This window comes from Cervus canadensis, chromosome 28 (genome assembly GCF_019320065.1).
Source record: "Cervus canadensis isolate Bull #8, Minnesota chromosome 28, ASM1932006v1, whole genome shotgun sequence".
NCBI classification, from domain to species: Eukaryota; Metazoa; Chordata; class Mammalia; order Artiodactyla; family Cervidae; genus Cervus; species Cervus canadensis.
In genome coordinates, this window is record NC_057413.1 from 40,636,144 (window position 1) to 40,661,156 (window position 25,013).

Consider the following 25,013-nt stretch of genomic DNA (forward strand, 5'->3'; position numbering starts at 1 on the left):
TACATATAAGTTGTCTAATTTATTCTTTATTGTTGCCATTGGCAAAATTGTTCATAATATTCTTATTATCTTTTTTTACCTGTAAAATCTGTAGTGAGATCACCACTGTCATTACTGATACCAATAATTTGTATCCTCTTTTTTCCAGATCTACATGGTTAAAGGTTTATCAAGATTATTGATCTTCCTTTTGCCTTCATTGATTTTCTTCATTGTTTGCTGTATTGTTTCATTTATTTCTGCTCTGATCTTTATTACTTCCTTTCTTCTGCTTATTATGAGTTTCAATTGCTCTTCTTTTTCTAGATCCTCACGGTGGAAGCTGAGACTTTTGATCTGAGACCTTTCAAGTACTAAATTAGTAGCAGCCAACAAATTTTGATATGTTGAGTTTTTTTCATTCCATTCAAAATACATTCTAGTTTCCCTTTTGTATTTTTTATTTGACCCATGGTGATTTGGTGCATGTTATCTAGTTTCCAAATATCTGGAGATTTCCCAAGAGTCTTTCTGTTATTGACTTCTAATTGCATTGTGATGAGAGAACATATTTTATTATGACTTGAATCTTTTCAGATATATTGAGACTTACATGGTCCAGAATATGGCCTATTTTGGTAAATGTTCCTTGTACTTTTGAAAAGAATGTAAACATTCTGCTGTTGTTGGATGGAATATTCTATAAATGTCAATTAGATCAAGTTGATTGATGGTGTTAGTCTTCTGTACCCTTTATTTTCTACCTACTTGTATACAATTAATGACTCCTTTTATAATTGTGACTTCTCTATTTCTCCTTGCAGTTCTATTGTTTTTTGAGTCATATATTTTGAAGCTCTGTTATTAGGTACATAAACTTGACTTCATTTATTTATTCTTCCATTTATTTATGTATTTGGCTGCTCCAGGTCTTAGTTGTGGCATGCAGAATCTGGTTCCCTGACCAAGAATCGAACGTGGGCCCCCTGCATTGGGAGTGTGGAGTCTTAGCCACTGGACCACCAGGGAAGTCCCTAGGTGAAGAGACTTTTAGAATTAAGTCATCTTGATGAATTGGCCACTTAATGATTATAAAATGATCTTCTTTATTCCTGACAACATTCTTTGCCCTGAAATTTACTTTGACATTAATATGGCCACTACATGTTTCTTTGTTTGTTTCATAACTATTTTTAATCTAATAATATATCATAGACATCTTTCCAAAACATAGACATTTTTAAGATATAATTGACATATAACATTATATTAGTTTCGGGCATACGACATTTTAATTTAATATATGGCAGTAGTAATAAAGAATGTACCTGCCAAAGTAGGAGACGTAAGAGATGCCAGTTCAACCCCTGGGTCGGGAAGATTCCCTGGAGGAGGGCATGGCAACCCACTTCAGTATTCTTGCCTGGAAAATCCCATGGACAGAGGAATCTGGTGGGCTATGGTCCATAGCATCGCAAATAGTTGGACATGACTGAAGTGACTTAGCATGCACATGCATTTATGGCAAAATTATCACAACAAGGCTAGTTAACATCCATTACCACACATAGTTTAAATTTTCTTTCTTGTGATGATAACTTTTAAGATCTACTCTCTTATCAACTTTCAAATATACAATGCAGTATTATTGATTATGCACATCACATCCCCAGGTTCATCTTTCTTTTGACTGGTGTTAGCATGATATATCTTTTTGAACTTTTTTATTTTGACATATCTGTGTTTTTATATTTAAAGTGCATTTCTTATGATGTGGAGAATAGGGAACCCTTCTACCCTGTTGGTGAGAATGTAAGTTGGGTACAGCCACTGTGGAAAACACTATGGAGGTTCCTCAGAAAACTAAAAATTGAATTACCATCCAACTGAGCAATCCCACTCCTGTGTGTATATCCAGACAAAACTATTATTCAAAAAGATACATGTACCTCTATGTTCATAGCAGCATTATTCATAGTAGCCAAGACATGGAAGCAACCTAAATGTCCACTGACAGATGACTGGATAAAAAAGATGTGTACATATATATAATGGAATACTATTCAGCCATAAAAAGAGTGAAACAATGCCATTTGCAGCAACATGAATGCAACTAGAGATGACAATACTAAGTGAAGTAAATCAGAAAGAGAAAGACAAATACCATATGCTATCACTTATATGTGGAATCTAAAATATGGCACAAATGAACCTATCTATGAAACAGAAATAGAGTCATGGATATAGAGAACAGACTGGTGGTTGCCCAGGGGAAGGGTGCTGAGGGAAGGATGGAGTGGGAGTTTGGGGTTAGCAGATATAAGCTTTTATATATAGAATGGATAACAAGGTGCTACTGTATAGCACAGAGAACTATATTAAATATCCTATGATAAACCATAATAGAAAAGAATATAAAAAATAAGAAATCTATATATGTATAACTGAAAAAATAACTAAAGTGTATTTCTCATAAGCACCATATAATTTGGTCTTGCTTTTTTATCCAGCCTAACAATCTCTGCCTTCTAATTAGAGCATTTAGACCATTTACTTTTTTTCATTTTTAACCTCAAAGAAATATGTGAATATTTTTGTTTGGTTTGGTTTTAATTGTGATAAAATAAACACAACATAAAAATCACCATCTTAACCATTTTAAGTATACAGTTTAGTAGTGTTAAGTATATTCACATTGTTGTACAAACAATCTTTAGGAGTTTTTCATCTTGCAAAACTGAAACCCTATACCTATAAACAGTAACTTCTTGTCCCCCTCCCCAGTTCCTGGTAACAATCATTCTAGTTTCTGTTTCAGTGAGTTTGGCTATTTCAGTTACCTCATGTAAATGAAATTGTACAGTACAGACTATTTACTTTTAATGGGATTATTAATATTGTTAAGTTTAAGTCTACCATTTTGCTATGTGTTTTACAGTTGTTTCATTTCTTTTTTGTTCCTTTTTTCTCTTTTTGGTTTTTTGGATTTTTTTTTTTAAGTTTTTATTGAATTTGTTACAACATTGCTTCTGCTGGTTCTGAGACATGTGGGATCTCAGCTCCCCAATTAGGGACCAAATCCGTGCCCCTTATACTGAAAAGCGAAGTCATAACCACTGGACCACCAGGGAAATCCCATGGGATTAAGTATTCTTTATGATTCCATTTTATTTCCTTTGTTGGCTTGATAGCTGTAAATGTTTGTTTTATTTTAGTGGTTGCTTTGAGGTTTATGGTATATATATCTTAACACAGTCTGCCTTTAATTGATATTATACCACTTCATATGTAGTATAAGAAACCTACTATGGAATATGTCCATTTCTCCTTTCTTGGCCTTTAAGCTTTTACTATCTCACTTTTTACTTATACATGTGAAATAAACTACACAAAACATCATAATTTTTGTTGTTGTTGTTTAAGCAGTTATCTTTGAAAGATAGATACTTGGTTAAAAAACAAACAAACATGTAGTTAAGACTTCCCTAGTGGCCCAGTGGTAAAGAGTCCACTTGTCAATACTGGGGACACGGGTTCAACTCTTTTTCCAGGAAGATTCTCCATGCCCTGAGGCAGCTAAGCCCATCCATCACAACTACTGAGCCCATGTGCCACAACTACTGAAACCCACACACCCTAGAGCCCGTGCTCTGCAACAAAAGAAGCCACTGCAATGAGAAACCTGCACACAGCAACTAGAGAGTAGCCTCCACTTGCCACAACTACAGAAACCCCACGTGTAGCAACAAAGACCCAGTGCAGCCAAAAATAGTCACTGAATAAAAAAGTTGTTTTTAAAGTCTGGGCTTCTCCAAGGGCTTCAAGTCCTGTGTGCCCTCCCCTACCCTCCTCAAAAAGACATGTATTTACCCATGTGGTTACCTTTTTCAGTGCTCTTCATTCTTTGGGTAGATTCATATTTCCACCTGGTATCATTTCCTTCAGCCTGAAGGACTTCCTTTAACATTTCTGAGTTCTCTTCCGCTGGTGATAAATTCTTTCAGTTTTTGTATGTCTGAAAAGATCTGTATAGTATCTCCATTTCTGAAGACATTTTTTTCTGGGTATAGCGTTTAGATTGACAGTTTTGTTTTCTTTTAGGACTTAAAATATTTTGCTCCACCATCTTCTCACTTGCAGTGTTTCCAGTGAGAAATCTGCAGCTATCCTTATATTTGTTTCTCTCTATATATATATCTTTTTTCCTCCAACTGCTTCAAAGATGTCCTCTTTATCACAGGTTTTGAGCATTTGGGTCATACAGGCATTGGTGTAGTTCTCTTTCGTGTTTCTTGTACATGGGGCTCATTGAACTTCTTGGATCTGCGAGTTTACAGTTTTCATCAAATTTAGAAAAATTTTGGCCATCAGTTTTTCGAGTAAATTTTCTGTCCTCCAACCTCTTTTTCAAGGACTCCAGTTGTGTATATTATGCTGCTTGATGTTGTCTAATAATGCATGGACACTCTTTCTAGTTTTTAAACTTTTTTTCTGTATGCTTAACTTTGAATAGTTTCTATTGTTATGTCTTCCTGTTCTTAAATTTTTCTTCTGCAATTCTTCTAATTTGCTATTAATTTTAGCCAGGGTGGTTTTTATCTCACTTAGTTTTACCTCTAAGAGTTTGGTTTAAATCTTTTTTATAACATACATGTTTTTGAACAAATGAAATACAGTTTTTTGTTTGTTTGTTTGTTTTTAAATACAGTTATAATAGCTGGTTTAACATCCTTGGCGGCTACTTACAATATCTTTTAGTTCTCAGTCAATTTTTATAGATTTACTTTCCTTCTCATTATGGGTCACATTTTACATGTTTGATAATCTTTGTTTGCATGCCAGACATTGTAAATTCTACCTCACTAGGTGCTGGATATTTTGGTATTTCTACAAATATTCTTGAGGTTTGTATGGGAGCTAGATTACTTGGACACAGTTCGATCCTTTTGGTCTTACTGTTAAGAATTGTTAGGTAGGACCAGAGCCATGTTTAATATAGGATTAATTATCCCCCATTACTGAGGCAATACCCTTTTGAGTATTCTACCCAAAGCCCCAAGACTTACAAAGTTTTCCAGTCTGGTTGGTGGTGATAGACATTGTTCCCAGCTCTGAGTGAACACCTATTATCTTCTCTAATCTTTCCAGATGTTTATTTCCCTGGCCTTGGTTAGTTTCCTCACACTCGCGGGTCAGTTACGCTGCGTACTTGAGGGAGACCTTCTGCAGATCTCCAGATTCGGTGTGTAGCCTCTCTCCCCCTTGGTACTCTGTCCTGCAAATTCTGGCCACCCTGGTCTCCCCAGATTTCTAACTCTGTCCTCAGGCAGAGAATTCTCAACTCAGAGAATTGGCTGGGCTCTGCCCGGGTTTCCTCTTCCTTTGCTACAGCCTGGAAACCCTCGTATGGCAGAAAGCTTGGGAAATGGAAGAGTCTGTGTGTTTTCCTTTCTCTCAGTAACTGTCTTTCATTGCCTGAAATGGTTTGAAAACCACTGTTTCGTACATTTTGTCTGTCTGTCTGTCATTTTGGTTGTTTCATGGAAGAAAGTATATCCAGTTCCTATTGCTCCTTGGCTGGAAGTGAAAATCCTTCTTTCCCTTCAAATCCTTTCTTATCCTTTGTTGCAGGTAGAATGGTGTTAGGCACATGGTTGGTTCATTCACTTGAATTAATTCATCTTGTAAGTAGTGACATCCAAGCAAAAGTTTTTCAGAAATTCAATTGTCAATGATTGGGTTAATTTTTTAAATGTTAAATAATAAGTTATTATAATTCTTACTCAAATGAAGACCAAATTCATTTAAGAAACTGCAAGGAAGCAGATTAAAAAGGTTTTAGAAACACACTATATAGAAATGTTTTTTAGATGCTTGTTTTCTGTATACCTTTTATGTATTTATTTTAAATTATTTTATAACTTATAGAAAATTACAAATATGAGATCAATACATATGGATCTCAGAAATCATATTTATTTTCACTACCAGAGTCTCCCTAAATGCGTGGCACATAGTAAACACTCAATATTGAAAGAATGATTGAATGAATAGAGCATTTTTTTGTGTGTAGAATACTTTCTATTTCACCAAACAAGGTTATTTTATTACAATAACAACTCTTATCAATATATCTATCCCCCCATTTTAAAAATTGAGGCTCCATTTATCCATGCCTCTTCTGGTCTCTTCACAACACACTCTGTTGCCCAACTTCATAACATTGTTTTGTCAGGTGAAGTTAACACAAATCAATATATCTTTCTCTACAAGAGAGACTTTGGATTTGGATTCCAAATTTGGATTTGGAAATCTTAATTGAAGAGGTTTGGCTTAAACTCTTAGAAGCAGCAGACTACTGGTTTAATTCTTGTGGGTTCTTGGGGCTCCATCACCCCACTGTGCCTTGAGCTCTCCCCACATCTGTCATGCACTTCTGTGGCTCAGCCAAATCTTGCCCAGTTTTAGCCTTCCTTCTTCTGTGAAGCCTTCTCCTGTCACAGCGATCTCACCCTTCAGCCTGCTCCCTAGAACTTAATTGTCTTTTCCATTCACTTGGTACCTAATCAACCATACTGCCTTGTCATACCCTTTGTGTTTATGTGGGAATTCTGTCTCAACTAGCTTGTAACCACTTTCAGAACAGAGGCCCACATGTGCTTAGCAGAGTCATAATAATAATAATAGCAATAACCAACAGACTCTGTGCCAGACCTTGTTCTAAGACCTCTTTATGAATGACTTAGTCAATCCTCACCTTATTCTTAGGGTGTGGTGCTATCATTACGTCACTTTCTAGATAAAGAAGCTGAGGCCAGGAGGGTTAGGTCACTTGCCCAGGGTGGCTGGCAAAGCCAGGATTCAAATCTAGCATTGTGACTCCGAGCCAGAGCCCCTCACCACCGCACAGTGCATAGCCCTGGGGGTGCAGTGGGTGCCGAATGAATGAAAACACGGAGGTCTGCCTGCGCAGAAGGGAAATCTCCAGCAGGAGCCCTGTTGTACTACTGTCATCGCTTTAATGTTTCCCTTCACTACTCCTACATCACTGCTGTTGTTTCAGGAATGAGATCCTGTGTGGTCCAGGAGGAAACAGAGAGGAGAGAAGGGAGATGCCTACACCCCTCTTCTGCCTTCCTCCCTTGCAGGTTGGGCAAAGAGCAAGTTGGGACAGTTCTTTCTACCATCCCCTAGCTCTCAGAGCCAGTCAGCAAAGTTTGGGGGACGAGGTTGGGGGGGGGGAGTGACATCCTCAGGATCACTGATTTCTGGGGCTTATGCCTCCCAAGGTTCAGTCAACCGGATGTGCCTGTAGCTTGCCGGAATTTGGCTGGATTTAGAGAGATAAGATCAATCTGACCCTTAATTCCCCAAATGTAATTTATGGGCTTGTCTTCTGTGTGCTGCAACACGTCTGGCTATCCGAAATCTGGTAATTATTTATGTAAACACAGCATCCTGCCTTTGTGGATTATAATTGGACTTGAACGGCAAGAAGCGGGGACTTACACAGTTGGGATGCTGCTGAAACCCTCCTTTTGAAAACACTTACCTGAGCCTTTGAAATCTTCCCTGTGGTTAATGGATAGCTTTAACCAGACACCACCATCACCACCCTCTCCCCCAGATTTTTTTTTTTTTTTTTGGCTTCTTCCTTCAGCAGGCCTGGGCAAATGTATTCCCAAATATTACCAGGTTTTGTAGTCCCTCTCAGAGAATAGTGTAAAGACACCTCAACCATCTTGGCTGGACCCAAACTGAGAGGACAGGAGCCATGGGGTGGAGGCCTCCACAGATCTCCTCATTGTCTGTTGGAACATGAATTTTATACCCCCACTAAGAATAAACAGGATTAGGAATTTAATGCTGTTTGGAAAAGAGGAGAGGTGGCTGGTGAAAGAGAAAGGTCTTTGCTTTTTATTCATGCTGCGAGTTCCCCAGGAACCTTCGCTGTACATACACACACGAGAGCCAGGAGGATTAGGAGGAAAGAAAATGCGCTGATTGAACAGATGGTTCAGCAAGCACTCTCAGGGGGCCCCTGGGGTGGATGAATCTGCATCTTTAAATAACATTAATTTCTGAAAGGCCCAAATTGTTTCCTAAATTGCTGCACTGAACTCTTAGCTTTCATCTATTTTTATGGCACCTCTCCTGGTGGAAGGCAGGGGCTGCTGCTTTCTGACAAACCACCTTTGGAGAAATTCCTCATCATCAGTGCAGCCAGTAAGGAATCAGTTTCATGAAAGAGAAAGAAATCTTTAAGAATCAAGGTGCTTTGAAAAACAGATTTTGGCAGAAGCAACCCCCCCTAAGTAATCCAAACAAACCACCCAGTTCTAAAGCCAGCTGAGACACTCATTTCCTCAGTAGCCCGAGGCAAACCAATTAACCTCAGTTTCCCCATCTGTAAAATGGGGTTAATAATGCTTACCTGCTGCAGGAGGGCTGTGAGGTTTTAATAGGGTAATGGTTGTAGAGCCCTTTGATGTAGTAAGTTTTATTAACTTCCAAGGGATTCCCTGAGGTCAGAAAAAGCAGTTAAAACCCAAGAGAGAAGAAAGGCATTGAAAGGCAAAGCTCAGCAAAGCATTCACCTTCAGCTCTAATTTCAGAAGCCCAGAGTCCGCCACTCCGTGTGAGTGGGAAGCAGCATCCGGGGCTGGGGGCGTGTGACTGGCATTTGGGAAGGGAGAGCCTTAATACTGTCTCAGAAGGCACTCGGCTTTCAGTGGAGGTAAAGGTAAACAAATAGCTTTGCTGGATCAAACCAAGTCCATTTGTTGGCCTCACTAAGGTTCTTTTCTAATAGCAAGTCTCCAGTAAGGGAATTATTTTGGTGTTAATCCAAGGTCCTTGGAATTGAATTTAGAAACCCCTAGTTTCTGGCTTCCTGCTTCCCAACAATTAAATAAAGACAGAACTCAAGATCTGGCCTCCAGCCAGGGTTCCAGACCAGAAAGGGGGTGGTGAAGAGCATCGGCCAAGGGTCAGAGAACAGGGGCTTTTTGAGCTCCATCACTCACAGCTAGGTGCGCTGGCCTAGGTTGCTGGGCCAGCTTAGTCTCCTACTTCATAAAAATTATTTTAATCAGACATCCTTGCCTGAAGGGCCCAAATAATTAAGATTTGGAATGTGAAAGTGCATAAAGTTATAAAGCATGCTCAAAGTGTTAGCTACTATAATTCAGGACAAACCTCTACATTTCCTTCAGTAACTTTTAAAAAATCTCAGTAATTTGGATAATTGTACCCCAAGTCAACTCATTCAGTGTAAGAAACCCCATTCTCCTCTCTAGGTTTTGATTTGCCCCCACGGGTTGAGTGCCCACTAGTCAAGGTGATTGGGCATCAGTGACATGGACACAGCCCACAGGGTGACCAGCTGGCCCGGTGTCCCTGAGACTGTCCCAGGTTCAGCACTGGAACTCTTGCCCCCAACCCTGGGCAAGCCAGGATGGTCAGTCATCCGACTGGGAACTCGGGCTGGTTAGAAAGTGCTAGTTACCAGTTCTTGACAATTGATTCACTACGGCGTGCTAACCAGGCTATTGACTCATCAGGGAGGCCTGGCATGCTGTAGTCCATGGGGTCGCAAAGAGTTAGGCACGACTGGGTGACGGAACAAGACCATGGCGTATCATAGAAAAAGAGGCAGAGCCATGCAGGGCAGAAGCGCCCTGGGATCTGACGGCCCGGCTTTGCCACCATCGACCTCAGACCAGAACGACGGCCTCAGTTTCCTCACCTGTAAAGGGAGGGGACATGATGCAATTCCTTCTTGCTGTTTCCTCCAGGAGAAAAGGACACAGACACCTGCCCATTAACTACCCAGCCCACAGGGGATGCTGTGTGGTTTTCAACAAGAGAGGCAGGCAGTGGGGATGTGCCGGGTACCCATGTCCACTTCTGCTGTGGCTTTCAGCTCCTGATGTTCACTAGGAGTCCTTTAATACCCTTTCTCTGAGCAGCAAGCACGTGGCTGGGAATGTGGCAGCCCTAAACTAACAGCTGAGAGCTCTACATAGCTCTTTAGGTCACTTTAGCACATTATACCCCTGAGATTCAAACTTTCTCCAAGGTCGTGTTAAGATTCAAGTTTGGCGAAAGGGAGCTCTGAGTCCAAAAAATGAAAACAATCTAAAACACCAGGACTGTTTCCCTTACCCCGGTTTACTGAGCGACACCTTTTCTTGCTGTGGTTTCTATAATGGTATTTTATTTTACAATATAAAGGTAAAGAAAAATACTCTCTGCTAACAGAGTAAAACCACATTAATTATACATAGGTTTTAATCTTTGTTGCATAGATTCTCCAGCCGAACCACTGCTTGGATTCCCCCTTTGTCTGACCCATGTAGACAGGCGAGAGGATCAGAGCTGGGATTTTTCTGGTTGGGGCACCTTGCGGGGGTCAGCCTATTCTTTTAAAGTGCCCTTAACAGGAGCCTATTTAATGAAAGCAGTTTTCTCATGACAGATCAGAACCCGGCCTTTATAGCATTAAAAAAAATTTTTTTAACATTGAGAAGAAATGGTGAACAATGATTGAATCAAAGCCGCCCTTAGCAGCCTCCCCCCACTCTACCCCATCTGAGAACAGCCCTGTTTCAATTTCACCACGGAGTTCAGCCTGCCTGCTCCAGACGTCCAGACCTCGCACTCTATAAATCGTCTCTGCCCTTGCCCTGGAGTTGCTGACTATATGTATTTTTGGACCCAGCATTAATTCCCTCATCCTTGGCTGGTGACATTAAGATTTGTAACTGATAGAATGTGTTTTTAATGTATTTCCTGCAGGTTACTATTAAAGAAATCTAATTCTTCTGAACTTGCAAAAGGTTCTGCTTCCATTTAAAAAAAAAAAAAAAAAAGGCATTACGGGAAGAATTTCCCTGCAGCCTTCGGAAGGACGGGGCAGCCAGCAGGGTCTGGGGCTCCGGAATTCTCTGCTTAGCTCTGCCACTCATTCTTCCTTCTCCCGCCCAGTCTGTACTCCTCTCCGGGCCTTCATTTTCCTCGGTATGAAGTGAGGATAAATATTTGTCCTTGAGATGAGGATATTGTACGGATTAATTGGTTGGTGCTTCGGGAAACCTTTGAAGATGAAAGACGCTCTCTGCAGATGCTAAGTAAACTCGTAACGTGTCTGGTTTTAATGAGCCAGGTGAAGCCAGAGGGGATGGCTGGAGATTAACTGTGCCTAGTCCAGAGCTGGCCTGCTCGGGCTGGGCTGAAAACAGGGTGGAGCTCCCTGCTGGTTTCCTGGCTCCTGGCACAGGGCCTGGCACGTTGGTGTCTATAAATACATGCAAAAGCAACTGAATTGGGATTTAACCCAGATTCTCATGTCACAGAGAGCAGAGCCCCAGACTTCGCAAAGCATGCTTACTGCCTGTCTTTCTAGCACATGGCTTGGGCAGTTACTTAACCTTTCCAAATCTCAGTTCCTCGTCTGCCCATTGGGATGATGAGAGTCCCCCTTCTCACAGGATGATGGTGAGGATTTATCATAAACATAGCCAGCAGCAATGGAGCACTGGCTACACATCAGCCAGGCTCTGAGCACTCTATACTCTTGAGCTTACTGAATCCGCACACCAACCCAGGGAGAGAGGAGCTACTGTTATCATCCCCATTCTACAGGTGACAAAACTGGGGCACAGAGGGGTTACTCGGTAGCTCACGTGAGGCCCAAGTTCCAAACACAGCCTAGAGCATTGATCATGAAGTGAAATACCACATTTTACCCTTAGCAGAGCGCTGGACACATGGGTAAGTCCTCAACCGACCGGTTGAGGAGCTCTCAGACTCTGCCTAATTTGCCAAACCAGCAGAGAGCTCCATGGGGTTGTGACTCAGCCAGGTCCTGGGAATGTAGGAGCCAGGAAGGAGGGGATCAGGGTAGATGACCCTGATGGGGGCCCAGGGCTATGGGAAGATGCTAGGTGTGTGTGCACCCAGCCAACCTGCAGGTTTGGTGAGGTGTGTGTCTGAGCCTGCTCAGGGTGATCACATTTGGGACCCATGCTGCTGCTGCTGCTGCTGCTCTGTCAAAAGAATTTCACACCAAATCCTGGCACGTCAAAGGCAGCCTGAGCCATGAGCTTCGAATGCTAAAATGTGGGAACCCCTGGGATTGTGCCGGTGCTTAAGGAGGAGGTACCTTGAAAGGTGTGGGTTGGACTGCAGCTAGTCCAGGCAATAACAAAGCAAAGAATCAGAATGAAGCAAAATAAGATTCTGGCCCAAGCAGTCTGAGTCCATGTGAAGAGTCAGAAGAGAAAAGCCGAGGCCCAAGTAAGAAATGATTTCACACCCCCAGCACGTGACATCATAGCCTGGGCTCTGACATAGCAAGAGAAGCAGCTAAGACGTGGGTTGGGGAAGCCTCTGGGTGGAACAGAAATATCTTCAGCAACTGCTCCTGGTGATGGAAAGATGGAAATGGAATTTTATTTAAACATTATGTTGTTTTGAAAAGTCTGACTAATGTGAAAGTCCCTATTTAAAAAGGAGTTGACTCGACATTGCAACTGGTTGGTGTTTGCACACCCACATGTTGACTAAGGCCTTGGAAAACAAACTTCCTGGTAGATCCTGATTCAAATCACTTGGGAGCGAACGCTTCAAGGTACAATCCCTGAGCTGTGAGCAGAGGGGCCTGGCCAAGAAAAACCCTGTGTCTGTGTTTATGAAAAGGCAAACAGATCCCAAAGGGAGGCCCGCGTTCTAGCTGGCGTTGGGCACAGACCGTCCAGGAAAGCACACACAGATTCGAAGGAGGCCCTGGCACAGCTTCTCCGGGACCCCAGTGAGCCCCGTTTCAGAGCCCTCTTTAGACACACAGAATGCGCAGAGGGGGAAAGGGCAGTGAGGAGCCTTCCCTTCCTGAGTGCCCACTAAATGCTGTGTCTGTTCACTGCAGCTTCAGTCCAGCCACGTGAAGCACGTGCAAGTGAGTAGCACAGTGGCCATGTTCTCAGGGTGGAAATGGACCTGGGCAAGTCAGGCAGGGTGTCCCAGTTTTGCTCCAAACAGTCTCGGTTTATGCAGTTGAACCAGCATAATTAATAGGACATCCTAGGTTAAGTGAATTGCTTCCACATCACCCAGCTAGTGCGTGGCAGAGTTGGGATTTGAACCTAGGTTTTTCTAAGTTCAAAAAGCAGACACTGGGGGAGTTCCCACCCCCCATTCACAATAACAAAGACTGTTGGGGCGTCAACTGCAGAGCACAGACAGCCTTTTGGAGCTGCCTGCCTGCACCCGCTCCTTTGGCTCACTCAGGGCCTCCCCGAGCCTGTCTGATGGGCCTCTGGGCAGGAAAGTGCCCAGCAGACAAAACATACACCTTCACCAGCAACCCCCCTTGCTGTGTTTGTTTTGTCTGCTGAGTGCATTTCTCCCGCCTCCTCCATGATAAACATGCAAGAGCTGACTTCAAGTTTGGGCCACCAGCCCAGCTCCCGCATCCTGACCTCCAAGGGAGGCCCGCCTAGCCCACCCCACTGGGGCCATCCTCAGCCTACCTTCCACTGCGCTGTTTCTCCAACCCTCACCTCTCAGACACAGAGGGTTTGTGTCATCCCAGGTCCACAGGTAATATCTGTTTATGTTTCAGGACCTCAGAACTAATCCAATCCAAGCTCCTTTGTACCAGTGAGGAAACCAAGGGCCAGAGAAGTCAAGCAACTTGCCCGAAGGCAGAGCTAAAAACTGAAGTCAAAAGACTGGGTCTCCTGACCCTGAGGTCAGGGTTCTTTCAAGCCAGGTTCTTTCTCAGTTTAGCCTGAGGCTGCCTGCTACGAGGTACTTCCAGTAACACCTGGAGAAATCCTTCACATGATGAGACTTGTTGGACTCCAGAGACCAAGGTGTATCTGTTTGACCCGGCCCCTCCACCCTTGAACCTGCCAAAACTCAAGGTTAGTGGCAGGGCCTTCATTCAACCACCTACTGAATCCACTTGCTTGCCTTCCTGCCCCGTGGTTATACATAAACATCCCCAGTATCAAAGAAATCACCACTCCTGACGTTGCCTGCTGTCTCCAGACAGCTGGCTGCTGAAAACATCTTTGCATTGAGTGGGAGATGGTTTCTGTTCACCCTTCAGTCTTAGCTCCTCCCAATGACCCACTGCAGGGCACGTTTGATGTCCCCTTCTCCCACACATCCTCAAAACAGTTGAAGACTCAACAACCGCTGCTCTTTGGATCGTTTACTCTCATGATGTTGTTTTGGTGACAAAATAGGTGGAGAGGCCTAACACTGAAGCCCACCTCTGCCTTCTATCTGCTGTTGACCATGGGCAAATCACTTAACCGCTCTGAACTTCAGTTTGCTCCCTGGAAACACAGAGAGATCATAGTAGTGTTTACCTCTTTGGGAGCTGTGAGGATCAAATGAGACGATCTGTATAATTGACGAGGGCCAGTGTCCAGCACAGCCAGCACTTATAAAGGATAACAATATTTTTGTTTTTCTTCATCTTCATATTGTATTTCTCTAAATGCAGCTTCAAGGCTTTAGTTCCTTCGGAAGCTATGTCACATGACTTTCATCATCAATTAATACCCATGTGCCCTTTACACACACAAAACTGTTAACATGTTTTGCCCATAAACTGTCACTCTCACAAATTTGCTTTGTTCCCTCCCTCCAAGCATGAGGCTTGCAGCTCCTCAGATTATATTTCATCCTATTAGAGGCTGCCTATCTTTCTGGCCATCAGGACTCTCTCTGGATCTGAGATTTGCAGACTGGGGAAGACGATAACCATGTGAAAACCACAAAGGCTCAGCCACGTGAGGCTCCAGCCCGCCCCGTTTTTCTTTCTCCCATCAAGGGTCCATAAAAGCCTGCCCAGCTGCCCAGCGAGGTGACCCCTTCAAGCCTGACCGACCGTGTTGACGTTCTGCCGGCAATTGTCTGCAGAGGAGCCCTTGTGCCCCTTTTGAAGTTCAGTGGAGTGAAGTGTAATCTAAGTGAGCTGGAACACGTTTTGATAAAGCAGCTTCCACGGCCAGGGGCCTCCTTTCGGCAAAGACATTAACACGGGAAGCTGAGCTAGGGCTGAGCTTTCCGTCTGGGTCCGCCAGCCCGTCCCCTGGCCTTTGATCACAGGGCATTAGGATACGTGTGCGCAAAGCAGTAGTTCAGTTCTGACCTCCTTGTTTTCCAGATGGGGAAACTGAGGCCCAGAGAGGAGAAGCAACTTGCCTGAGGTCACACAGCTGGTGAGGGGTAGGGTCAGTGCTGGGACCCTTGTCCACACTGGCCAGGCCTTCCTTGGGCTGCACAAAATGGTGGGTGGTCAGTGACAAAAAAGAGAGAACGCAGATGACGAGGCACGTAGGGAAGGATCAGGCTCCCTCCCCGGGGAGGGTTGGCAGACCCTGGCATCTGCACGCCAGCCAGGCGGGCCGAGATTGGAAGGAATCACAGCTAAGCCTGGTTAACACCCACAGCCTCTTCAAAGCACGGCTGCATTGTTGGTCTCGTACGCTGGTCTCATCAGGGTTGGCATCTTGCTGACGGGTGAAGGGACCTGCTCAAGGCCGCACGGGGCAGGCGCTGCTGAGGAGACTTATTGACCTGGAAAACGGCTTGAAAGGTCACTTGGATGATGAGCAGGGGCAGAGCTAGGAGACACAGATCTCACGAGGCAGTTATGAGGATGAAATCGGTGCTTAGAACAGCACCCGGTCGGTAGGTGCTCACCGAGCTCACCACCACCATCAGGCCGTCTGTCACTCCCATCCACCCTCAGGACTGATTCTCCCACTAGGGCCGGGTCCCCCATCCCTCACCTGGAGAGTAAAGGAAGGCTCCTGTGGCAAAGGCTAGACTCATAGCTGGGCTCCTGGCCCACGCTTCCAAACCCACTGACCGGAGGCCACTGGAGCGTCCCATGGGAGCTCTGAGCTGATGAGTGGCCCCCATGATGGCGGAAGCCCGGCCGCATGCTCTGAGGGGTCCGGCCTGTCCTCTGGCTCTCCAGCTGCCTCCAACCACCCAGCTTTCAGAGCATCTGAGGAAGGGATCCGGTCCTACGCATCCCCACTTCCTGGTCTCTGGGGTGGATCTCAGGAGCCGAGGGCTGGAGAAGCGCTCCCCCAGCCCTCATTGCCAGCCACGCTCCCAGGACAGGACAAGAGGACATGATTCCCACGAGCGGGGTGAGTCAGGACAGGAGGCAGGGAGATGCGATCTTTCTCTTCAGCCTCGGAATCTCGGTGTGCAGCTGTCGGGAGGCAGATTGTTCCTCCTAATGATGTCTAACTGCTGTTAGAAGAAGCTGGCGTTCCTAGAGACCGATGGGGTGGAGAGAGCCCAAGAGCCTGCTGGGGGCCTCGAGGGACCCACTCCATAGATGACGCACAAGTGCAGTGTCCATAGTTTATCTTTTTGTATGTTTTCTGTCTGATTTCTTCGACGCGGTGGTAGAGAACCCACCTCCCAATGAAGGAGACCCAAGAGACGCAAGTTCAACCCCTGTGTTGGGAAGATTCCCCTAGAATAGGAAATGGCAATATTCATGCTTGGAAAATTCCATGGACTGAGAAGCCTGGTGGGCTACCCTCCAGGGGGTCACAAAGAGTCGGACACGACTGAGCACTTCTCAGAGTCTGAACTCTCAGTACACACTTCCTCTCTCTGAAACTCCTCACAGTAACTAGCAACTGGTTTTTACTGTGGACACACAAGGATGAAATTGTGAGCTGGATTCCTCATTTTGCACCATGCTAGCATTCCAGCATGCCTCCCTCCCTGCCCATTCTTGAACAAGTACTACGTTTCACAGATTTCACGTTGATCTGTGAAGAGACAGAGGAAACAGAGTTCGGCCCTGGAGAAGTCTATACCTCGCACGATGGTGTGTGGTCAGAGGGGGTACAGTGTGAAGGGAGCTCATGAGAGAGGGACTTCGTCTGACTGAGAAGGGTGTAGTCAAGGAAGGCTTCTTGTAGGAGGCAATGTCTGAGCCGAGTCCTGCCAAAGGGCTCTGAGTCAGCAGATTTTGGGGGTAGGGATTTGGAAGGGTGTTAACAGCATCCTAGAGCAAGGGGGCTAAGTAAGCTTGGCCTGAGTAAAGGTACAGAAGCAGGAAAGGGCAGGCCGGCCTGGAGACTACTTGGAGATGAGCAACGTTGAACATGGGTGTGAGAGGAGTACACATAGTATTGGGGTGATGACGGAACAAGGCTTGGTGTGACAAGGTTATTCTGAAGGCAGAGGTGTCCTTACTGGAGCCTCATGTCTGCAGAGTTTCTCAATCAAAGGAGCGGCATGTGGCCAGGGTCGGGGTTGGGGGGACCTTTCAGGCACAGAGCTGAATTTTAGTTGTGTCCCTGGCTGATTGTGTAATGTGGACAAGTCATTCAACCTCTCTGAGCCTTGGCCTTCTCTCTCAGAAATTCAGAAATACAGGGATAACAGTGCCTCTCCTGTAGAATCACTGGAGAACTAACTAAATAAAAGTAGTGTTCACGAAAACTCCTGGCACAGTGCCTGGAACTTAGAGGGGGTTCCATAGAGGCAGGTTTAGTCATTCATTCCTTTATTCCTGCGTTCATGTTCTCACTTCCTCTCTCACACTCTGCAGTCAGGAAAGGAGGCGACAAATCCCTTATGTCAATTTGGATGTAGTTTCAGGAGCTGTTACAAAGGTCAAAATCAGAGTGGCTCCAATGGCCAAGAGGACAGAAGGTTATTTTTCTCTCTCACACAGCTGTTTAAGCATAAGCAGCTGGGTGGATATGGCAGTTCCCAGGCTGGGCATCCCGGTTCCTTCTCTGTAGCTGCTCTGCCCCCCTTGACCTTCAGCTTCCATCTCCCGGCTCCTAACACTGTGTTCTCACTCTAGCATGCTCCCCTTTAAGGAAAACTGGCAGTTGCTCACACGGATACAGCACCTATGTCAAGTCACGTGTCATTGGCCAGAATGATGTCACATGCCACATCTAGCTGCAAGGGAGGCTGGGAAATGTAGTCTATGACTCAGGTGTTCTCAACAGGGGAGATTTTTGTCCCCACTCCCAGGGGGACACTTGTCAGTGTCTGGGAGAAGGGGGGGGTCATTGGTAGAGGCCATGGATGCTGCTAAATGTCTTACAAAGCACAGAATACCCCGCCCCCCTCAACAAGAAAGAATCATCCTGCCCAAAATATTGAGAAGGGCTGCAGCTAAGAAATCCTGCTGTGACCAGGAGGCCAGAACATGGGGGTTCCATTGCAAAACGAAACAGGAGGACAACCTGCAGTTTCTGCTGGAGTCACAGACACTGAGGATCACATGACTGAAGAGGATCAAGTGATATCTTTTCCCAGGTGGATCTCTCTCCAGCAGGGATCAAAGCTTTAAGTCCATGGGCTTAGAGGACTATCAAGAATTAGCCCACAAGACAGGGAGGATTTGCGTCTGGACAGCCCTGAAATCTCACCCCCTGGGTGGTCCACCCAGAGCTAGGCCACCAGGGAGGCTGGAACCCACGAGCCTCCCAGGGAGCCAGGACCCCACAGGTGGAATTCGGTTCACAGCCTCACCCTGCAGCATCTCCCCCTCCGGAAGGTTTTCCCTGAGATAACTTGGGACCTTCTGCCACCCATTTCTGATTGCTTCTGTTTTCCAAGCAGGTAAAAACTGGGCTGAGCAAAAAAGGTGAGAGATAAAGGGTCTTAATTTCCGGGGAAGATACCCCAGTATTTGTCCAACAAGACTAACTTACCTGTCTTAAAACTCAGCATAAGAAACTGGCCAACAGAGAGGATTAAGGATTTGGATGTGTCCTAAGGAACTACCTATTTGACTGTACTTTCTCAATACCAATGGTTTATTGGGCTTCTGCAACGTACTAGAAACTGTCCTTAGCACTTTCCAGACGTCACCACCCTTAATCTCTTCATCAACTCCTGGGAAAAGCTACCATTATCCCTGTGATACAAAGGGTCAGAGAGATTAACTCACTCGAGGCCACACAGCTAGTAGGATACTGAGAGATAAGTTTGGCCTTGGGAATATCTGTCCCTAAAGCTCATACTCTTTCTACAACCACCTCTTTATCTACCAGGATGGCCAAATGGGGATCTGACCTATTGTTAAACATGTGCATCTCCAAAGGAGGTTCACCCCATCCTGGTCACTTGCTCCATGGTCTCACCCATAAACAAACCTCAGTCTGTGTTCACATGCTGCGAAGAATGGCATCATCCATTCTCTCATTTCCAACTGGGAAAACAGGAGCACAGAGTGGTCAAGTGGCTTGTTCAAAGCCACACAGCGAGTCAGGAGGTGATTCAGAAGTCCTACCTCATTCTGCTCCTAAAGAGAAAAACAAACAGCTACGGAGCACCAGTCCCAGCTAGGCTGTGGATTTTGCCAGGAAAGCTGAGCTGTTAATCTGGGGAAGAGGTCCAGGAGGGAAGAGACTCCAGATTTTCATAGCTGTGGGACTCCTGGGGCTGCACAGAGGAAACCAGCAGGGGAAGAAAGGTCATCTTTGCCCACGTGAAGGAAACAGCAATGACTCAAAGACACACGTGCTCTGAGTCCATTGAGCAGAAAGGGCCCATTTTTAGATAGATGCTCTTTTGAGCCTTAACCACACCCGATGCCACAAGTCGACGTTTGTCAACAGGAAGCCCATCCCAGTGATGTGTATTCTGCACCCTTGCACTGGTTGCCAGGGGGTGACTGCTGGGGGTCAGTGGGAACCAGAAGCAAGGGGCTGGACCACCAGACCAAAGAAGCCAAGCCCAGGGAATGACCTTCACGCTTCTGAGGAAGGCAGTTGTGTCCAGCCGCCAGGACCTCAGATTTTCCCAGGCCAGGTCTACCACGAAAGGGCCTGAAATAACTCTGAGGTTCTGTGCCCACAGGGCAGGGATGGCAGTGGCAGGGACTGCGGGCAGTGGTCATGAGCACAGCGCCGCTTTGTTGGGGAGGCGAGGAGCTCTGCCTCCAACAGGCTGTTCCACCTGCCAGCAACAAGGCTGGGCAGAGATAGAGGCCCCGGCTGAGCTCAGCAGAGAAGGAAAGTCATTTGTGAGGCTATGAAAACAGCTACAGTGAACCTGAAACTAATCAGACAATTCAAATGGAGGAACATTCTGCACAGCAACAGGCTGGACCCCAAAAACGTTCATAACAGCCAACGAGTAGAAACAGCACAAGTGTCCATCAACAAATAAATGGATAAACAAAATGTGGTATATCCATATGAGGGAATATTATTCAGCCTTAAAAACAAAGTTCTGATCCACACTATCACATGAATGAACCTTGAAAACATGCTGAGAGAAACAAGACACAAAAGGCTACAGATTATATGATTCCATGTATATGAAATGCCCAGAATAGATAAATTCATGGAGACAGAAAATAGATTAGTGGTTGTTATAGGGGAATGGGGAGTGACTGCCAATGGGTACAGAGTTTCTTTGGGGAATGATGAAAATTTTTTGGAATTAGAAAATAGTAACAGTTGCACAACTTTGTGAATACACTTAAAAAAAAAAAAACAAAACAAAAAACCTCTGCATTGTACACTTTATAAGGGTGAATTTTGGGGCTTCCCCAGTGGCTCACTCAGTGGTATAAAATCCCCCTGCCAATGCAGGAGACACAGGTTCAATCCCTGGTCCAGGAAGATTCCACATGCCAAGGAGCAAGTAAGCCATGAGCCACACTCCTGAGCCCGTGCCCTAGAGCCCGGGAGCCGCGACCGCTGAGCCCGTGCCCTGTAACTACTGAAGTGTGTGCACCTCGAGCCCTGGCTCTGGAGCGAGAGAGACCACTGCAGTGAGAGACCCGCCCCCACCACTGGGGTGCAGCCCCTGCTCACCACAACTAGACAGCAACAAAGACCCAGCACAGCCAAAACAATAAAATTACTTTTAAAAAGGGTGAGATTTACGGCATATGAATTATATCTCAATAAAAAAAAAGTGTTTAAAACATTATAACTAAATACAATGTGTAGTCTTTGGATTTGTTTTGTTTTGGTTGCGCCATGTGACTTGTGAGATCTTAGTTCCCCGGCCAGGGATTGAACCCATGCTCTCGGCAGTAAAAGTACAGTGTCCTAACCCCTGGACAGCCAGGAAATTCCCCCTGTGTGTGGTCCTGACTGGACTCTATATTGAAAAAATGAAAAGCCACAAAGGACATTATTGAGACAGGGACATTTGAAGATAAACATTACATTAGATGATAGCTTTGTATCAGTGTCAAATTTCCTAAATGGATGAGGTGCTGAGGTTATACTGAAAAATGCCAGGTAGAGACACACGGAAATATTTAGGGTGAAGTGACATGATGTCTGTAATATACTCTCAAATGGCTCCACATTTACAAAAAGGACAAGGTTAAATAACTAACCCAAAATCACAAGAGACAAAGAGATCAGATATTGTCTAACACAGTGGTTAAAAGCATGGGCTTTAGAGCCAGAGTGCCTGGGAAAACACGCAGCTGTGCCCGTTGCCAGCTGTGTGACCTTGGGCAAAGTACTTAACGTCTCTGTGCCACATTCTTCTCTTTTTAAAAATGGCATTGATGATGATGATGATGATGACGGTAAGAGCAGCCACCTCCAAGCATATGAAGACCTTAGGACATGACCTTGCACACTGCAAGTGCTCTAAATCTAGGGCAGAAAGTAACTCGAAACCAGGTCTCACCTCTAGCAGAGACCAGACCTTCATTCTGGCTTCTCCCTAGAGGGACTTGGAGTCTCATAGGACGCTGGGATAGAGAACACTTTCAAAAGGGCAGAATTACCAGAGGTCAGGGAAAGGGAGGGCAAGCCACAAGAGGCAGGACCTCGGGGCTTCGGGACTGGAGTGGGAGTGGGGAGACACCAGGCAGAAAGACGCCACAGGAGCCAGAACTGACAAAGTTCAGTTCAGTTCAGTTCAGTTCAGTTCAGTCGCTCAGTCGTGTCTGACTCTTTGTGACCCCATGAATCGCAGCACGCCAGGCCTCCCTGTCCATCACCCACTCCCGGAGTTTACTCAAACTCATGCCCATCGAGTCGGTGATGCCATCCAGCCATCTCATCCTCTGTCGTCCCCTTCTCCTCCTGCCCCCAATCCCTCCCAGCATCAGGGTCTTTTCCAATGAGTCAACTCTTCGCATGAGGTGGCCAAAGTATTGGAGTTTCAGCTTCAGCATCAGTCTTTCCAATGAACACCAAGGACTGATTTCCTTTAGGATGGACTGCTTGGAACTGACAAAGGGGATGCCCTAAACTGAAGGAGAAGGGACAGGCGTGACACCTTCTAGCCCAATCTTCCCAGGCTGCAGCTGAGAAAACTGAGGCCAAGAGAGTGGACTCATGAAACCAGGGGCTTGCAGCAGGGAGTGGCAATGCTAGGAAAATATTGGCAGGACTCTGGTCCTGTGCCCTGGTAGGTAGGAATCCTCAGAATGTGGCTCAAAAGCTTTAGCAATGAAAAACACCTAGATACTTAAATGACGGGCATAATCAAAATGTTCTTTGAGGACTCACTGTTGCTTTCAATAGTTTCAAAATTTTAACTCTCCCCACCACCATCCCTTGCCCGTAAATGGGAAGCTGATGTCGAAGGAAGACATCTTATTATTCTAATATTGTTTTCTTAAAAGGTACATGGCACTGTTGCAAAACCCTATCAGATGGATTCCATTACTATCCCCATCTTACAAATGAGTAAAGTGAGGCTTGAAAAGATTAAGGAATTTGCCAAGGCTGCAGTTAATAAGTAGCAGAGCCAGGATTTAACTCAGGTCTTTCTGGCTGCAGAGACGGTTTCCAAAGTGGGTGCTTGTGCCCCAGGAATTGTGTGGGAAGTAACATTAGAATTTCTATTTTTTTAATCTCATGCTTCTTTTTTTAAATATTTTTGGTTGAGCTTCATAGCTTGCGGGATCTTAGTTCCCCAAACAGGGATTGAACCAATTTACCCTGCAGTGGAAGGCAGAGTCCTAACCACTGGAAAACCAGGGAAGTCCCTATCTCATGCTTTTAAAATCCCTATTTTTAACGTAGATCTTATCATATACCTTACTAATACATTAGCCCAGTAGTACACGTGCATTGCAGACCCTATGGGATGACCACCCAACAGCCATTCCATTCCCACCTCCCTTTTCCCTTGTTACCTGGTAACTACTCAGACTCCTCTGTGACCCACGAAGCCATGCGACCCAGTGCTGGACAAGGAGGCATAAGGACACCTTCACCAGAGGTTTCTGGAAAAGACACTTTGTTTCTTAGAAAGCGGAAGGTGCCAGAGCATGGCAGGCTGGCACTGCCCCTGGCCCACCTTGTCCTACTGAGAAGGCAGACACCATGTTAACACATGACCTTGAAGAGGCAGACTTGAGGGCAAATGCCAACATAATAAGGATGGGGGAACTTCACGAAGCCAGGCGGAGCCCAGCCCTTAAAGACATCCGTGATCTGATGCATCAAGCTGAGCCCACCCTCCCCAGACAGTCAAGGTGCTCAGGTCAGCCGTCGCCGCCTGGGTGTTCAGTTACGCACAGCTCCACACGTGCAGACTAACAGGCGTGAGTCTGTAATTCTTCAGTCAGCAAACATGCATCTACTAGGAGTGGATGCTCAAAACGTTTTATGGGTAGAGTCACGTGACAGGGACTATGAATGCATGCACTTTATGGTTCTCGGGGGGCAGGGGTGCAGATGAGTAGCGGCCAAATGATGAACTCTCTGTTCCACTCTCTGGAAGCCTAGAGGGATGAAGGGTAGTTGGAAGTATATTTGTCAACCGGCCCTCAGAAGAATCCAATCTAGACAATTTGCCAGGAGCTTGGAATTTTCAGGTGTTCTCCTCCTTCAGTGGTTTCACTTGGCTATAGGAACTAACAGAAGAAACTCTGCAATGTGTTTGTTCTCTAGAATTCTCAGTGGGTTCAAGGGACCCAGAGAGGTGCCTGCCTGGGGTAGCTCTCATGACCCAGGCCCAGCATATACAAACTATGAGAGCTGACAACTGTGAGGAGAGAGCCCTCTACATTCCAAGTGAGTGAGCAGGAAGGGGTGCAGGAGAGACTGTGTATCACCAGAAATGGGGTCCCTGAATCAGGAGTGACTCAACTTGGCTGCAAACAGAAAACCTATAGCAGTGGCTTAAACAAAATAGAAGGTAATTTCTCTCGTGTAAAAGAAATCTGAAGGTAGGAAGTCTGGGTTGGCATAGCAGTTCTCTGGTGATCTAAGACCCAGGGCCCATCTCTACTTCTGCTTTACCATCGTAGTACATGGCTTTTACCTTCAAGGTCACCTCATTGTCCAGAATGGCCACTGAGCTCCAGCCATTATCACTGAATTCCAGGCAGTGAGACAAGGTAAAAAGGGCCCATGCCCCCTTTTTAAGGAGTTTTCCTGAAGTTCCTGCCTACAAACCACAGCTGCAAGTGAGGCTAGGAATGTTTCTTTAGCCTGAGCATGATGTTACCTTGAATAAAATGGAGGGTCTGTTGCTAAGGAAGAAGGGGGAATGGATTTATGGTGGCAGCTAGCAGCCTCTGCCCCAGTCTCCAAAGGCAAGGGGGCTGCTTGGATCAAGGAAGAGAAGATGGGACCAGAAATCAAAAGATATGCCCTGTCCTTTATGAGTATATGAGTGAAAGTTGCTCAGTTGTGTCTGACTCTTTGTGACCCCATGGACTAGGCAGTCCATGGAATTCTTCAGGCCAAGATACTGGAGCGGGTAGCCTTTCCCTTCTCCAGGGGATCTTCCCAACCCAGGAATCAAACCCAGGTCTCCCACATTGCAAGTGGATTCTTTACCAACTGAGCCACAAGGGAAGCCCAAGAATACTGGAGTGGGTACCTATCCCTTCTCCAGCAGGTGTTCCCGACCCAGGAATCGAACCAGGGTCTCCTGCATTGCAGGCGGATTCTTTAGCAACTGAGCTATCAGGATAGCCCCAAAAGATCACAGGGGCAGTCATCCCTCGGTGGGCTCAAACCACCTACTTTTCGGTTAACAGCCGAACAAGGGAACCGACTGCGCCACATAGA

General features: G+C 45.6%; 1 protein-coding gene across 2 annotated transcripts in view; it reads right to left on the reverse strand.

Moving 5' to 3' along the window:
* Window positions 1–25,013, reverse strand: part of TCP11 (t-complex 11) — an 81,724-nt gene that overhangs the window by 40,646 nt on the left and 16,065 nt on the right. For both annotated transcript variants that reach the window (XM_043450188.1, XM_043450184.1), the window contains one exon: window positions 23,126–23,215. The gene's annotated coding sequence lies outside the window, so the exon portion shown is untranslated. The remainder of the gene's footprint in view (window positions 1–23,125; window positions 23,216–25,013) is intronic.